The 17,858-nt window shown below is 41.6% G+C and overlaps 1 long non-coding RNA gene across 1 annotated transcript in view; it reads left to right on the top strand.

The window, feature by feature from the left end:
* Nucleotides 1-17,858, top strand: part of LOC143784544 (uncharacterized) — a 124,953-nt gene that overhangs the window by 46,966 nt on the left and 60,129 nt on the right. The window contains exon 2 of the long non-coding RNA XR_013217811.1: nucleotides 3,701-3,773. This is a non-coding gene — a long non-coding RNA (uncharacterized LOC143784544). The remainder of the gene's footprint in view (nucleotides 1-3,700; nucleotides 3,774-17,858) is intronic.

Genomic DNA, 17,858 nt, shown 5'->3' with positions numbered 1-17,858 from the left:
AGAAGTGGGATCCATCACTGCACAGAACATGTTTCCTCCAGAGTCCAGTGCTGGCAGCTTTACACCACTCCATCCATCGCTCACCATTGTGGTTGGTGATGTACGGCTGCATGCAGCTGCTCGGTCATGAAGCACCCGGTGGGGGCGCAGTGTTTGTGCTGATGTTATACCAGAGGACGTCTGGACCTTGCCGTTATGGGGTCAGGAGAAGAGTGGTGGTAGTGACTCTTCTGCCCTTTACTCCTCAGCACTCGGCCCCCATTCTGTAAAGTTCCAGGGTCTCGGAGTTGCTGCAGTTCCTTCCACTTCTCAGTAATATCACTCACAGGTGATGGGGGAAGATTTAAGAGGAAGAAATGTCATGATTGGACTTGTTACCCCGGTGGCTCCTATTACAGGACCGCGCTGGTATCTGTGAGCTCTGCATCACCGGCCGATCTGTCACATATTAGTATAGGCAGACGGCGGGTGACCGGAGATTATACAAAGGGGGCAGAGGGACGGATGTCATACACCAGGGACGATGAGGCCCGATGTTACATAGCGGGGAGTGAGGGGCCGGATGTTATACACTGGGGAAAATGGGGCCGGTTCTTATACAGTGGGGGAAATGGGGCCGGTCGGATGTTATAGACCGGGGGCGAGGGGATAAATGTTATACAGCGGGGGAGCGAGGGGCCAGACTTTATACAGCGGGGGAGCGAAGGGACAGATGTTATACACTGGGGGAGCGAGGGGCCAGATGTTATACATTGGGGTGCGGGGGGCCGGATGTTATGCACTGAGGAAGTGAGGGGCTGAATGCTATACACCGAATGAGCGAAGGGCCAGGTGCATTATACTGAGGGACCAGATGTTATGCACCAGGGGAAATGGGGCCGGTTCTTATACATCAGTGGAAAAGGGGCAGAATATTATACACTTGGGGAGCGAGGGGCCAGATGTTATATATGGGGGGAAATGGGGCCGGTTCTTATACATCAGTGGAAAAGGGGCAGAATATTATACACTTGGGGAGCGAGGGGCCAGATGTTATACATCGAGAGAGAGAGGGCCCAGATGTTACACAGTGAGGGAGGGTCTGGATGTTATACATCGGGGTAAATGGCGCCAGATGTTATACACCAGGGAAGCGAGGGGCCAGATGTTATAGACCAGGGAAAATGGGTCCAGTTCTTATACACCAGGGTAAATGGGGTCGAATGTTATACATTGGGGGAGTGAGGGGCCAGAGGTTATACACCAGGGGATCGAGGGGCCGGTTCTTATACACCGGGGTAAATGGGGCAAGTTGTTAGACACCGGGGGAATGAGGGGCCAGATGTTATACACCAGGGGATCGAGGGGCCAGATGTTGCCGGGGGAGCATGGCCCGGTTCTTATACACTGGGGGAAATGGGGCAAGTTGTTATACACTGGGGGAGTTAGGGGCCAGATGTTATACACCAGGGGAGCGAGGGGCCGGTTCTTATACACCGGGGTAAATGGGGCAAGTTGTTAGACACCGGGGGAATGAGGGGCCAGATGTTATACACCAGGGGATCGAGGGGCCAGATGTTATACACTGGGGGAGCAAGGGGCCAGATGTTATACACCGGGGGAGCAAGGGGCCAGATGTTGTACACCGGGGGAGCGAGGGGCCAGATGTTATACACCAGGGGAGCGAGGGGCCAGTTCTTATACACTGGGGGAAATGGGTCAAGTTGTTATACACTAGGGGAGCGAGGGGCCAGATGTTATACACCGGGGAAGCGAGGGGCCGGTTCTTATACACTGCAGGAATGAGGGGCCAGATGTTATACACCGGGAGAGCAAGGGGGCAGATGATATACACAAGGGGAAGTGGGGATGAAGGATAAACTAAGATTCAATGACGCACTATTCCAAATAGTCTTTCTATCTTGTGTACCACAGAAACCGCCCCTCCGGTTGCCTAAGACAAGATGGATTTCCCTTCCTTCTGTATAAAGGGAGTGAAGGTCACTTCCCAAAGAGAACTTGAGGATATATCAAAGATCATACTTGCCATCCCTCTTAGAAAAAAAGACGTTCCAGAAAAATTGGCAAATTTCTCCCAAAAATAATCACCGGGTCATGAAAAAGTTCACCCAGAAACAGATGAAGAGACTAATAAAGGAAAACGCCACAATTATATTTCCAGATCACTTTTTATTTCATAGGGAAACAGCGCCACACCTGTTTACAGGTTGCGGCTGGTATTGCAGCCTAGCTCCATTTATTTGAATGGGTTTGAGCTTGAGTATCAGACCGAACTCATCGAAGAGTGCAGAAAACAGCAGCCATTCTTTTCTAATCTATTACCGCCACTTTAAGCCATGGAACTTGGAACAGCGTATCTCCCGAAAAGGGCAAAGAGCGACATAATCAAAGTTATTAACAGATCTGGCGCGGCGACGGTGATGACGGGTGCGGAACGTATTCTTGGACTTGTGCTTAGCGGTAATAAATGAATTTGGATCACAATTACAATTCCGCCCGGATCCGCTTCTCCTTCCTCCGTCCTAAATCTTAAATTATAAAGCCAAAAAAAAAATGCAAATGAGGTTGATTTGGGAAAAAAAAACACACAAAAAAATCATTTATTAAAATGGCCGGGCACCGTATATGCAGAAGACTCGTCAACTAATGCGGACGTGTCAGACACGGGGGCCCGGAAAGCTTTTAAGAATATTAATATTATGTTTTATTTATTTTGATCGCACGGCTTTTAGTGGGAGCGGCGGGGGAGGGGGGCGAGAAAATGACAAACGCCAAGACCTTCACGTCTTCCCAAGTACAAACCGGTGATGTCGCTGCTTCCGGCCCGAAAACCATTTTATGAATCCTGGGGACGGACTGTGCAGGACACAATGTCCCTGGCAGCCATGCTGGGAGTGAACTGATCACGTGGGAAGTGCTGCCCATTATCTACTCCATGCAGAGAATGGTAAGGAGTCTCCAACATGGAGCACTAAAAAAAGGTTCCAAAATCCTGGACCAATTCGTTTCTTAAAGGGATCATTTCAAAATGGCCGGTGTTTGCTCCAGTTTTATTCCCTCTGCTCCTCTGAGTATTCCGCTTTTTTTTTCTTTTTACATCAAACATTTGTGACTTTTTATTAAGTGCAAATTTTTATGGTGTTTTGTTTCCATGATGTTTTGACCCATATCCCAAGTCTTACTTGTAGATCATCCAGTTCCTTTTTCGGGAGACTTCCCCTAAAGTTCTCCCACCCAAAATCACAATGGGGAAGGTCCTGGAACGAGCCGTTGTATCAAATGATGTCATTCATTTTATCGTATAATGTTCTGAAAAAAAAAACATAAAAAAGAATTCCACTTGAAGCGAAATAGGAAAAAAAAATCAATTCCGCCTTTGTTTTGTAGAGTTTGGTTTTTATGGCGTTCATCGTGCGGTAAAAATTACCTGACGATGTTATTCTCCGGGTCGATTCAATTACGGAGATACCAAAGTTGTGTACTTTATTTTTCGATTTTTTGCCTTAAAAAAATATTCTGAATTTTGTAAATAAAAAATTTCCTTTTGTGCCGACATTTTCTGACATCCGTAATTTCCTTTATTTATTGTATGATGGTGCTGGGTGGGGTTTTTTTTGGCTGGGTGGCCAGTTGTACTTTTTACTGATACCATTTTGGGGTACGTATGATATTTTGATCTGTTTTTTTAAAATTTTTTTAGGGAGGTTTGGTGTCTGAAAAATAGCAATTCTGGCATTGCAATCTCTTTCCTCTTTACAGAGTTTATCGTAGAGGTAAGAAAAAAATTTATATTTTGATAGATCGAACATTTATGGATGTGGTGATAACAAATATGTTAATTTTTTAAATTTCTTTTTTTTTTAATTATATTTTTTTAATTTTTTTTTTTATGGTCCCCTTAGGGGACTTGAACCTGTGACCGTTTGATGGCTTATTCTATGTACCGCAAGGCAGCAGTATGGCAGTATATAATGAAAATGATGATCTTCTATTAATCGCAGCCTGTAGTTGGCAGATGGCAGCAACAGGGACTTTCAGTAGATCCAATTGTTGCCCAAAATGATGTCTCCCCCCCAAGTACCGCACACTTTACATGTCCCAGTTAGAGGCTTACCATTTGACTCACACTTTTAGGACCCCCATAGGAAGCTAGATCAGTAACGGGGAGCTTGTGTCCCCCATTTTCACCCGGCTTCACTAAGGCCATTAGCCGTTGAATTAAGCGACCAGTTCATACTGATACAAAATATTAAAGGAGTTGATCTATTTAAAAAAAATAAATCTGAATTATCCTATTAAGTTAATCAAAGGTTACAGAAAGGCGTCCCCAATTTAAGACCCATCAAGTAGAGTACAGAGCTGTGGAGGACCCAAAAAGTGTAATTCTTCATGTCTCCTGTGGGGGCACTGCAGGGAAATTAAATACTTGTAAATTATAGCAGATTGCTGGTGATCAAAGCAGTAGGACATCGAAAAATAAGATATCTGCTGGAAAGCCATTCTAAAACTTTATACAAAATGTTGACATTTTTGAGGATTGAGGACTAGTCAATGAGTGCGACCATACCTATATAGTCAATGGAGAGTTGTGGCATTGCTACCAAGATGAGTGATAGGGATTCAAGATGTTTGATCCACGATGTAGAGAGGTTGTGGTGATGTCACGCTCTGGGTTCATTGTCCCGATTCCTCTCACTTGTTTACCATCTTCCTAAGTGGCGCCGCAGACAAGAAACCTGATCCACTCGGGATGGGATGTATGATGCAAGCTATTAGGGGCTGGGGATGTGGTTAGAAAAAGGGGCACAGAAGATTGTGATCTTAATGTGGATAGAAGCAGACTCGGAAGCTTTCACCGTGATTAGGAGATTTCTATGCATCTAATAGCAGCAGCGGAATATTCTCATTAAGACAAGTCCACAGTTACTGTAATGAAGCCATCTATTAAAGGGACCGCACCCGTAGTAATGTCCTCTGTATCGGCCCAATCCTTCAATAATGTTTCCTATCCCGGCCCCATTCTTACCCGGCCCCATTCTGTAATAATATCCCCCTCCCTGACCCCATCCTTCAATAATGTCCCCTATCCTGGCCCCATTTTGTAATAATGTCCCCCACCCTGACCACATCCTTCAATAATGACCACTATCCTGGCTCCATTCTGTAATAAAATCCCCCATCCTGACCTCATCCTTTAATAATGTTCACTATCTTGGCCCCATTCTGTAATAACATCCCCCGCCCTGGCCCCAACGTTCAATAATGTCTCCTATCCTGGCCCCATTCTGTAATAATATCCCCCGCCCTGACCCCATCTTTCAATAATGTCCCCTATCCTGGCCCCATTCTGTAATAATATCCCCCTCCCAGACCCCATTGTTCAATAATGTCCCCTATCCTGGCTCCATTCTGTAATAATATCCCCCGCCCTGGCACCATCCTTCAATAATGTCCCCTATCCTGGCCCCATTTTGTAATAATGTCCCCCACCCTGACCACATCCTTCAATAATGACCACTATCCTGGCTCCATTCTGTAATAATATCCCCCTCCTTGACCTCATCCTTCAATAATGTTCACTATCTTGGCCCCATTCTGTAATAACATCCCCCGCCCTGGCCCCATCGTTCAATAATGTCTCCTATTCTGGCCCCATTCTGTAATAATATCCCCCTCCCAGATCCCATTGTTCAATAATGTCCCCTTTCCTGGCTCCATTCTGTAATAATATCCCCTTCCCTGACCCCATCGTTCAATAATGTCCCCTATCTTGGCCCCATTCTGTAATAATATCCCCCGCCCTGACCTCATCCTTCACTAATGTTCGCTATCTTGGCCCCATTCTGTAATAATATCCCCGCCCTGGCCCCATCCTTCAATAATGTCCGCTATCCTGGCCCATTCTGTAATGATCCTGGGACATTATTACAGGAAGGAGCCAGAGAAGAGGACATTATTACAAGTCAGGAGATATTAAAAGTTAGGGGCCAGGACAGGGGACCTTATTACATAATGTGGCCAAGATAAGGGAAATTATTAAACGTAAGGGGCCCAGGATGGGGGATATTATTACAGGATGGGCTCCATTATTACAAAACAGGGGACATTATTACTGGATAGGATCCAAGATGGGAGCCATTATTACATGACGGGGGCCATGATTACAGGATGATGGAGATTATTATAGGAAATGGCTAGGATGGAGGACATTGTTACAGGATGGTACCAGGATGAAGGACATTATTACAGGAAGGGGCCAGGGCAGGAGGCATTATTACAGAACGGCGGATATAAATACAGGCTAGGGGCCAAGATGAGGGAAATTATTAAAGGTTAGGTTCCCAGAATGGGGAGACATTATTAAAAGATTCAAGGCCGTTATTACAAAAGGGGAGACATTATTACAGGATGGTTCCAGGAAGGGGGCCATTATTACATGATGGGGGCCATTATTACAGAATGTAGTTAGGTTATAACAGAAAGGGGCTAGGATAGGGTACTTTATTACAGGAATGGACCAGTACAGGGGACAGAATTCAGTACTGGTCCAGGATGAGGGATATTATTACAAGACGGAGGACATTGTTACTGGAGGGGGACATTATAACTGGATTGGGCTATTATTACAGTATGGGGGACATTATTACAAGATTGAGGCCAGGACAGGCGACATTATTAAAGGGGCAAGCACATCTGACCAACATGATGTTAGGTGCCCAGGTCCAAATTTTGCACCAGAGCCCATAGGACGCTATTTACACCATTGACCAAGACTATTCATTTTTACCAAATTTGTGACTGCATTGACGTATTAATAATCCACTAGACACCAGGGATAATATAATCATCATTGAAGAGCAATGTATATTTATTATACATTAACATAAATCCCTGTAATGGGGCGAGTTTAGGCCATTGTGACAGTAAAGGATCAGGTGAACCTCAGTGGGGGTCTCTGGATTTTCCCCTTTTACACTTCCTATATTTCAGTCTAGGATTCAGAGTGCTTATAATAAAAAAGATAAATCCAAACAGACCTGTCCCCCGCCCTCCAGGGTCCCCACAACAGCGGCATGAGATATTATATAGTATGTAAGCGATTGCTTAAAATCTTCATGACTTTTAAACTTGTATCATTAAAAATTAATCTAATTTTCGCATTGTGTGTGCAAACGTCCTATCACCTCGACCAAAGACGTCATCCTCATCGTCTGTGTGAAGAGCAGACACAGCAGAGTCCTGTGTTCATATGACTCAGACGTTACTGGAATGTGCAAGGTTGATAATGAGATTCTTTATTTTAGGAATGTTTTATTCCATAATGACTTGACTCCTATAGGGCATAAGAAGCATCTGATCTACGGAATGGAATAATTAAAACTGTTTGAGACAACAAAAAACAAGAAAAGGACTCTAAGCGCACATGAAAAATAAAATAATACTGCCCATGTGTACAAGAATATAACTATTACAATACTGGTCCCAATGTACAAGAATATAACTACTATAATACTGCTCCTATGTACAAGAATATAACTACTATAATACTGCTCCCTATGTACAAGAATATAACTACTATAATACTGCACCTATGTACAAGAATATACCTACTATAATACTGCCCTTATGTACAAGAATATAACTACTATAATACTGCCCTTATGTACAGGAATATAACTACTATAATACAGCTCCTATGTACAAGAATATAACTACTATAATACTGCCCATATGTACAAGAACATAACTACTATAATACTGCCCCTATGCACAAGAATATAACTACTATAATACTGCCCCTATGCACAAGAATATAACTTCTATAATACTGCCCCTATGTACAAGAATATAACTACTATAATACTGCACCTATGTACAAGAATATAACTACTATAATACTGCTCCTATGTACAAGAATATAACTACTATAATACTGCCCCTATGTACAAGAATATAACTACTATAATACTGCACCTATGTACAAGAATATAACTACTATAATACTGCTCCTATGTACAAGAATATAACTACTATAATACTGCACCTATGTACAAGAATATAACTACTATAATACTGCACCTATGTACAAGAATATAACTACTATAATACTGCTCCTATGTACAAGAATATAACTACTATAATACTGCCCCTACGCACAAGAATATAACTACTATAATACTGCACCTATGCACAAGAATATAACTACTATAATACTGCCCCTATGCACAAGAATATAACTTCTATAATACTGCCCCTATGTACAAGAATATAACTACTATAATACTGCCCCTATGCACAAGAATATAACTTCTATAATACTTATAATACTGCCCCTATGTACAAGAATATAACTACTATAATACTGCCCATATGCACAAGAATATAACTACTATAATACTGCTCCTATGTACAAGAATAGAACTACTATAATACAGCTCCTATGTACAAGAATATAACTACTATAATACTGCCCCTATGTACAAGAACATAACTACTATAATACTGCCCTTATGCACAAGAATATAACTACTATAATACTGCCCCTATGCACAAGAATATAACTTCTATAATACTGCCCCTATGTATAAGAGTATAACTACTATAATACTGCCCCTATGCACAAGAATTTAACTACTATAATACTGCTCCTATGTACAAGAATATAACTACTATAATACTGTCCCTATGTACAAAAATATAACTACTATAATACTGCCCCCTATGTACAAGAATATAACTACTATAATACTGCCCCTATGCACAAGAATATAACTCCTATAACACTGCCCCTATGTACAAGAATATAACTACTATAATACTGCTCCCTATGTACAAGAATATAACTATGATAATACTGGGCAGCACGGTGGCGCAGAGGATAGCACAGCAGCCTTGCAGCGCTGGAGTCCTGGGTTCACAGCCCCACTAAGGACAACATCTGCAAAGAGTTTGTATGTTCTCTCCGTGTTTGCGTGGGTTTCCTCCGGGTACTCTGGTTTCCTCCCACATTCCAAAGACATACTGATAGGGAATTTAGATTGTGAGCCCCAACGGGGACAGCGACGATAATGTGTGCAACCTGTAAAGCGCTGCGGAATATGTTAGCGCTATATAAAAATAAAGATTATTATTATTACTGCTCCTATGCACACAAGAATATAACTCCTATAATACTGCTCCTATGTACAAGAATATAACTACTATAATACTGCCCCTATGTACAAGATATAACAACTATAATACTGCCCCTATGTACATTAATCTTCCCGCTATAATACTGCCTCCTGTAGTGGAAACCTCATCCCCTGTTTTATTGTGCTGAATCCTCTCCTCCTCTGTGATTTGGTTTTCTCTCCAGGGTCTCCGTAGCAGGTGGAAGGATCCTTGAGGAGGAGTGGAGGTAGCGGTCATACCCCGTGCCTAAAGGTACCTTCACACGAAGCGACGCTGCAGCGATAGCGACAACGATGCCGATCGCTGCAGCGTCGCTGTTTGATCGCTGGAGAGCTGTCACACAGACAGCTCTCCAGCGATCAACGATGCCGAGGTCCCCGGATAACCAGGGTAAACATCGGGTTGCTAAGCGCAGGGCCGCGCTTAGTAACCCGATGTTTACCCTGGTTACCAGCGTAAAAGTAAAAAAAACAAACAGTACATACTCACCTGCGCGTCCCCCAGCGTTTGCTTCCTGACACTGACTGAGCTCCGGCCCTAAGGGTACCGTCACACAGTGCAATTTTGAACGCTACGACTGTACGATTCGTGACGTTCTAGCGATATCGTTACGATATCGCAGTGTCTGACACGCAGCAGCGATCAGGGACCCTGCTGAGAATCGTACGTCGTAGCAGATCGTTTGAAACTTTCTTTCGTCGCTGGATCTCCCGCTGTCATCGCTGGATCGTTGTGTGTGACAGCGATCCAGCGATGCGTTCGCTGGTAACCAGGGTAAACATGGTAACCGTGGTTACCAGCGTAAAAGTAAAAAAAAAAAAACCGTACATACTGACCATCTGATGTCCGTCAGGTCCCTTGCAGTCTGCTTCCCGCTCTGACTGTGAGCGCCGGCCGGAAAGTGAGAGCAGATCACAGCGGTGGCGTCACCGCTGCGCTCTGCTCTCAGTGTACGGCCGGCACTGTCAGAGCAGGAAGCAGACTGCAAGGGACCTGACGGACATCAGATGGTCAGTATGTACGGTTTGTTTTTTTTTACTTTTACGCTGGTAACCACGGTAAACATCGGGTTACTAAGCGCGGCCCTGCGCTTAGTAACCCGATGTTTACCCTGGTTACCAGCGAACCTCGGCATCGCTCCAGCGCCGTGATTGCAAAGTGTGACCGCAGTCTACGACGCTGGAGCGATACTCATACGACGCTGCGACGTCACGGATCGTGCCGTCGTAGCGATCGTAATTGCACGGTGTGACGGTACCCTAACAGCAGAGCGGTGACGTCACCGCTGTGCTTTCACTTTCACTTTAGGGCCGGAGCTCAGTCAGAGCAGGAAGCAGATGCTGGGGGACGCGCAGGTGAGCATGTACTGTTTGTTTTTTTTACTTTTACGCTGGTAACCAGGGTAAACATCGGGTTACTAAGCGCGGCCCTGCGCTTAGCAACCCGATGTTTACCCTGGTTACCAGTGTAAAATATCGCTGGTATCGTTGCTTTTGCTTTCAAACACAACGATACACGGCGATCGGACGACCAAATAAAGTTCTGGACTTTATTCAGCGACCAGCGACATCACAGCAGGATCCTGATCGCTGCTGCGTGTCAAACGAAACGATATCGCTAGCCAGGATGCTGCAACGTCACGGATCGCTAGCGATATCGTTTAGTGTGACGGTACCTTTAGGGGCCACTATAACTCCTCTATCCCACAAACAGTCCCCAGCATTATAATGGGCACATGGTAGTTGGGGCTCAGGAGCTTTAAGTATACAGAACTCTGAATCACGGAGGAGAATATTTACAAAAGTCGTATATTTATTGGGGATTGATTGAATTTTACGGGGAATCATGCTTATCATCATGGAGGGAACATGCTCCATTGTTGTTGGTAGGAAGTTTATATTTGAATGTATTAAATCCTCTTTACATGTAACACATTTCAATAAAAATGGTTCTTAATCACTACAAAGCACTAAATCAACAGCAAAAACCCGAGCGGAAAGATTATCCCAACCACACCATTGTGCGCCGCTTATCTTTACATTTGTGCTGCAGGTTTCTCATTGCTATGGTTGCATAGAAGATAAAAGAAGACAAACAAAAGCTTTTCAAAGTCCCGGCAGCCCCTATCACCAAGCGATTTTCCATTTCCAGCTGGGCCCCTAAGAACATCTCAAGTGTTTGATGACCTGAGGGGCAGAAGATGGAAGTCACTTGGGTTAAGAGTCCTTACATGGCGGCCTCAGGACACATTGTCTGAGCAGGTGCCTGACGCGTGAACTGAGGCCTCAAGTGTTACTTCCCATAGACATCCCGAATTCCACCCTTATCTCAGGTCTGGAGTGCGATCTGTCTATTCTGAGGGTCTGCGAGAGATGAGTCTGGGCAACATGGCTCCATAATACCGCCATGGGCTGCATAAAGATAATACAGCAAAAGTGTGTGCAAATGTATACACACAGTATAGTAGAGGAATCAACCCTGAGTTACTGGTGGTTTACCCCAATGTACAAGAATATAACTACCATAATACTGCCCCTTATGTACAAGAATATAACTACTATAATACTGCCCCTTATGTACAAGAATATAACTACCATAATACTGCCCCTTATGTACAAGAATATAACTACTATAATACTGCCCCTATGTACAAGAATATAACTACTATAATACTGCCCCCTATGTACAAGAATATAACTACTATAATACTGCTCCTATGTACAAGAATATAACTACTATAATACTGCCCCTATGTACAAGAATACAACTACTATAATACTGCCCCTATATACAAGAATATAACTACTATAATACTACCCCAATGTACAAGAATATAACTACCATAATACTGCCCCTATGTACAAGAATATAACTACTATAATACTGCCCCCTATGTACAAGAATATAACTACTATAATACTGCCCCCTATGTACAAGAATATAACTACTATAATACTGCTCCTATGTAACAGAATATAAGTACTATAATACTGCCCCTATGTACCAGAATATAACTACTATAATACTGTCCCCTATGTACAAGAATATAACTACTATAATACTGCCCCTACGTACAAGAATATAACTACTATAATACCGCTCCTATGTACCAGAATATAACTACTATAATACTGCTTCTATGTACCAGAATATAACTACTATAATACTGCCCCTCTGTACAAGAATATAACTACTATAATACCGCTCCTATGTACCAGAATATAAGTACTATAATACTGTCCCTATGTACAATAATATAACTACTACAGTTGTGGCCAAAAGTATTGACACCCCTGCAATTCTGTCAGATAATACTCAGTTTCTTCCTGAAAATGATTGCAAACACAAATTCTTTGGTATTATTATCTTCATTTAATTTGTCTTAAATGAAAAAAACACAAAAAGAATTGTCATAAAGCCAAATTGGATATAATTCCACACCAAACATAAAAAAGGGGTGGACAAAAGTATTGGCACTGTTCGAAATATGTGATGCTTCTCTAAATTGTGTAATTAACAGCACCTGTAACTTACCTGTGGCACCTAACAGGTGTTGGCAATAACTAAATCACACTTGCAGCCAGTTGACATGGATTAAAGTTGACTCAACCTCTGTCCTGTGTCCTTGTGTGTACCACATTGAGCATGGAGAAAAGAAAGAAGACCAAAGAACTGTCTGAGGACTTGAGAAACCAAATTGTGAGGAAGCATGAGCAATCTCAAGGCTACAAGTCCATCTCCAAAGACCTGAATGTTCCTGTGTCTACCGTGCGCACTGTCATCAAGAAGTGTAAAGCCCATGGCACTGTGGCTAACCTCCCTAGATGTGAACGGAAAAGAAAAAATTGACAAGAGATTTCAACGCAAGATTGTGCGGATGTTGGATAAAGAACCTCGACTAACATCCAAACAAGTTCAAGCTGCCCTGCAGTCCGAGGGTACAACATGTCAACCCGTACTATCCGTCGGCGTCTGAATGAAAAGGGACTGTATGGTAGGAGACCCAGGAAGACCCCACTTCTTACCCCGAGACATAAAAAAGCCAGGCTGGAGTTTGCCAAAACTTACCTGAAAAAGCCTAAAACATTTTGGAAGAATGTTTTCTGGTCAGATAAGACAAAAGTAGAGCTTTTTAGGCAAAGGCATCAACATAGAGTTTACAGGAGAAAAAAAGAGGCACTCAAAGAAAAGAACATGGTCCCTACAGTCAAACATGGCTGAGGTTCCCTGATGTTTTGGGGTTGCTTTGCTGCCTCTGGCGCTGGACTGCTTGACCGTGTGCATGGCTTTATGAAGTCTGAAGACTACCAACAAATTTTGCAGCATAATGTAGGGCCCAGTGTGAGAAAGCTGGGTCTCCCTCAGAGGTCATGGGTCTTCCAGCAGGACAATGACCCAAAGCACACTTCAAAAAGCACTAGAAAATGGTTTGAGAGAAAGCACTGGAGACCTCTAAGGTGGCCAGCAATGAATCCAGATCTGAATCCCATAGAACACATGTGGAGAGATCTTAAAATGGCAGTTTGGAGAAGGCACCCTTCAAATATCAGGGACCTGGAGCAGTTTGCCTAAGAAGAATGGTCTAAAATTCCAGCAGAGCATTGTAAGAAACTCATTGATGGTTACCGGAAGCGGTTGGTCGCAGTTATTTTGGCTAAAGGTTGTGCAACCAAGTATTAAGCTGAGGGTGCCAATACTTTTGTCTGGCCCATTTTTGGAGTTTTGTGTGAAATGATCAATGTTTTGCTTTTTGCTTCATTCTCTTTTGTGTTTTTTCATTTAAGACAAATTAAATTAAAGGGAACCTGTCACCCCGTTTTTTCAGTATGAGATAAAAATACCATTAAATAGGGCCTGAGCTGTGCTGGACAATAGTGTATTTTGTGTACCCTGATTCCCCACCTATGCTGCCGAAATACCTTACCAAAGTCGCCGTTTTCGCCTGTCAATCAAGGTCGTCTGGTCAAATGGGCGTGGTGAAATCGCTTCTTCTCCCCCAGATCTTGCTTATCTTTCCGTTGGTGGCGTAGTGGTTTGCGCATGCCCAACAGCGGAATGCACTGCGCAGGTGAAGAAAAAGAGCGCGATCTGCGCTATTCTCCACTTTTTCGCTGGCGGCGGCCATCTTCCTGAGGCCGCGCGTGCGCAAATGGAGCGCTCTGCTGCCCGGGGCTTCAGGAAAATGGCCGCGGGATGCCGGGCATGCGCAGATGGGGATCGCGGCGGCCATTTTCCTGAAGCCGAGATGCGAACTCGGCTTCAGGAAAATGGCCGCTGCGATCTCCATCTGCGCACGCGCGGCATCCCGCGGCCATTTTCCTGAAGCCCCGGGCAGCAGAGCGCTCCATCTGCGCACGCGCGGCCTCAGGAACATGGCCGCCACCAGCGAAAAAACGGAGAATAGCGCAGATCGCGCTCTTTTTCTTCACCTGCGCAGTGCATTCCGCTGTTGGGCATGCGCAAACCACTACACCACCAACGGAAAGATAAGCAAGATCTGGGGGAGAAGAAGCGATTTCACCACGCCCATTTGACCAGACCACCTTGATTGACAGGCGAAAACGACAACTTTGGTAAGGTATTTCGGCAGTATAGGTGGGGAACCAGGGTACACAAAATACACTATTGTCCAGCACAGCTCAGGCCCTATTTAATGGTATTTTTATCTCATACTGAAAAAACGGGGTGACAGGTTCCCTTTAAGATAATAATAACAAAGAATTTGTGTTTGCAATCATTTTCTTGAAGAAACTGAGTATTATCTGACAGAATTGCATGGTGTCAATACTTTTGGCCACAACTGTATAATACTACCCCTATGTACAAGAATATAACTGCTATAATACTGTCCCCTATGTACAAGAATATAACTACTATAATAACCTATTTACAAGAATATAACTACTATAATACTGCACATATGTACAAGAATATAACTACTATAATACTGTCCCCTATGTACAAGAATATAACTACTATAATACTGCCCCCTATGTACAAGAATATAACTACTATAATACTGCCCCTATGTACAACAATATATAACTACTATAATACTGCCCCTATGTACAAGAATATAACTACTATAATACTGCCTTCTATGTACAAGAATATAACTACTATAATACTGCTCCTATGTACAAGAATATAACTACTATAATACTGCTCCCTATGTACAAGAATATAACTACTATAATACTGCTCCTATGTACAGGAATATAACTACTATAATACTGCCCTATGTACAGGAATATAACTACTATAATACTGCCTCTAGGCACAAGAATATAACTACTATAATACTGCCCCCTATGTACAAGAATATAACTACTATAATACTGCCCCTATGTACAAGAATATAACTACTATAATACTGTCCCCTATGTACAAGAATATAACTACTATAATACTGCCCCCTATGTACAAGAATATAACTGCTATAATACTGTCCCCTATGTACAAGAATATAACTACTATAATAACCTATTTACAAGAATATAACTACTATAATACTGCACATATGTACAAGAATATAACTACTATAATACTGTCCCCTATGTACAAGAATATAACTACTATAATACTGCCCCCTATGTACAAGAATATAACTACTATAATACTGCCCCTATGTACAACAATATATAACTACTATAATACTGCCCCTATGTACAAGAATATAACTACTATAATACTGCCTTCTATGTACAAGAATATAACTACTATAATACTGCTCCTATGTACAAGAATATAACTACTATAATACTGCTCCCTATGTACAAGAATATAACTACTATAATACTGCTCCTATGTACAGGAATATAACTACTTTAATACTGCCCTATGTACAGGAATATAACTACTATAATACTGCCTCTAGGCACAAGAATATAACTACTATAATACTGCCCCCTATGTACAAGAATATAACTACTATAATACTGCCCCTATGTACAAGAATATAACTACTATAATACTGTCCCCTATGTACAAGAATATAACTACTATAATACTGCCCCCTATGTACAAGAATATAACTGCTATAATACTGTCCCCTATGTACAAGAATATAACTACTATAATAACCTATTTACAAGAATATAACTACTATAATACTGCACATATGTACAAGAATATAACTACTATAATACTGTCCCCTATGTACAAGAATATAACTACTATAATACTGCCCCCTATGTACAAGAATATAACTACTATAATACTGCCCCTATGTACAACAATATATAACTACTATAATACTGCCCCTATGTACAAGAATATAACTACTATAATACTGCCTTCTATGTACAAGAATATAACTACTATAATACTGCTCCTATGTACAAGAATATAACTACTATAATACTGCTCCCTATGTACAAGAATATAACTACTATAATACTGCTCCTATGTACAGGAATATAACTACTTTAATACTGCCCTATGTACAGGAATATAACTACTATAATACTGCCTCTAGGCACAAGAATATAACTACTATAATACTGCCCCCTATGTACAAGAATATAACTACTATAATACTGCCCCTATGTACAAGAATATAACTACTATAATAACCTATTTACAAGAATATAACTACTATAATACTGCACATATGTACAAGAATATAACTACTATAATACTGTCCCCTATGTACAAGAATATAACTACTATAATACTGCCCCCTATGTACAAGAATATAACTACTATAATACTGCCCCTATGTACAACAATATATAACTACTATAATACTGCTCCTATGTACAAGAATATAACTACTATAATACTGCTCCCTATGTACAAGAATATAACTACTATAATACTGCTCCTATGTACAGGAATATAACTACTATAATACTGCCCTATGTACAGGAATATAACTACTATAATACTGCCTCTAGGCACAAGAATATAACTACTATAATACTGCCCCCTATGTACAAGAATATAACTACTATAATACTGCCCCTATGTACAAGAATATAACTACTATAATAACCTATTTACAAGAATATAACTACTATAATACTGCACATATGTACAAGAATATAACTACTATAATACTGTCCCCTATGTACAAGAATATAACTACTATAATACTGCCCCCTATGTACAAGAATATAACTACTATAATACTGCCCCTATGTACAACAATATATAACTACTATAATACTGCCCCTATGTACAAGAATATAACTACTATAATACTGCCCCCTATGTACAAGAATATAACTACTATAATACTGCTCCTATGTACAAGAATATAACTACTATAATACGGCCCCTATACACAAGAATATAACTACTATAATACTGCTCCTATGTACAAGAATATAACTAAAATAATACTGCTGCTATGTACAAGAACATAACTACTATAATACTGCCCTCTATGTACAAGAATATAACTACTATAATACTGCTCCTATGTACAAGAATATAACTACTATAATACTGCTCCTATGTACAAGAATATAACTACTATAATACTGCCCTCTATGTACAAGAATATAACTACTATAATACTGCCCATATGTACAAGAATATAACTACTATAATACTGCTGCTATGTACAAGAACATAACTACTATAATACTGCTCCTATGTACAGGAATATAACTACTATAATACTGCCCCTATGTACAAGAATATAACTACTATAATACTGCCCCTATGTACAAGAATAT

Source organism: Ranitomeya variabilis, chromosome 7 (genome assembly GCF_051348905.1).
Source record: "Ranitomeya variabilis isolate aRanVar5 chromosome 7, aRanVar5.hap1, whole genome shotgun sequence".
NCBI lineage: Eukaryota > Metazoa > Chordata > Amphibia > Anura > Dendrobatidae > Ranitomeya > Ranitomeya variabilis.
Note: the sequence above shows the minus strand (reverse complement) of the source record. Positions and strands in the feature narration are given on the sequence as shown.